Below are 571 nucleotides of genomic sequence, written 5' to 3'. Positions count from 1 at the left end.
CCTGCTGAAGGCGAAGAAAGTGAGAATGTGCCCAGAGCCTCAGGGCTCCCTGGCATTTCGCTGCCCAGCCTGTGAGGCCAAGCATTCCCTAATCTCTGCCTGTTCTCTGCCACACCACACAGGGTCTTTGAAATCTAAGGACTGCGAACGCCCCTGGGTAGCTAACTCCCTCTCCTGGGCCCACCCTTCCCCCAGCCTGGGACACGCTCTCCAGGGCTGACTCAGGGTCCTGCAGGGTTAGTCACATTCGCTTATAGCTGCAGACTCAGAGGCCAAGGATGGAGATCGGGTCTCCATGCCCTGCTCCCTGCCCAGCAGGACACCGAGTCACCTGACAAAGGACATGGGCACCCAGGGGGAGGGAGGATCGGTCCTGGAAGCTCCCCTGCCACGACAGCAGGGGTTGAGAAGCAGCCACATTCCTGTGCCCCCCATCCCCAGAAAGAGGGGGAATATGCACATAGCTGAGGACTCTAAATAAATTACATATTTATTTTTAAATTGGGGAAGATATCACACATGCTAAAGGTGCATACGATGCATTTGTTTAATTTAAAGAATTACCATGTAG

Source organism: Tupaia chinensis, unplaced genomic scaffold (assembly GCF_000334495.1).
Source record: "Tupaia chinensis unplaced genomic scaffold, TupChi_1.0 Scaffold000627_1, whole genome shotgun sequence".
Classification (NCBI taxonomy): domain Eukaryota; kingdom Metazoa; phylum Chordata; class Mammalia; order Scandentia; family Tupaiidae; genus Tupaia; species Tupaia belangeri.
Note: the sequence above shows the minus strand (reverse complement) of the source record.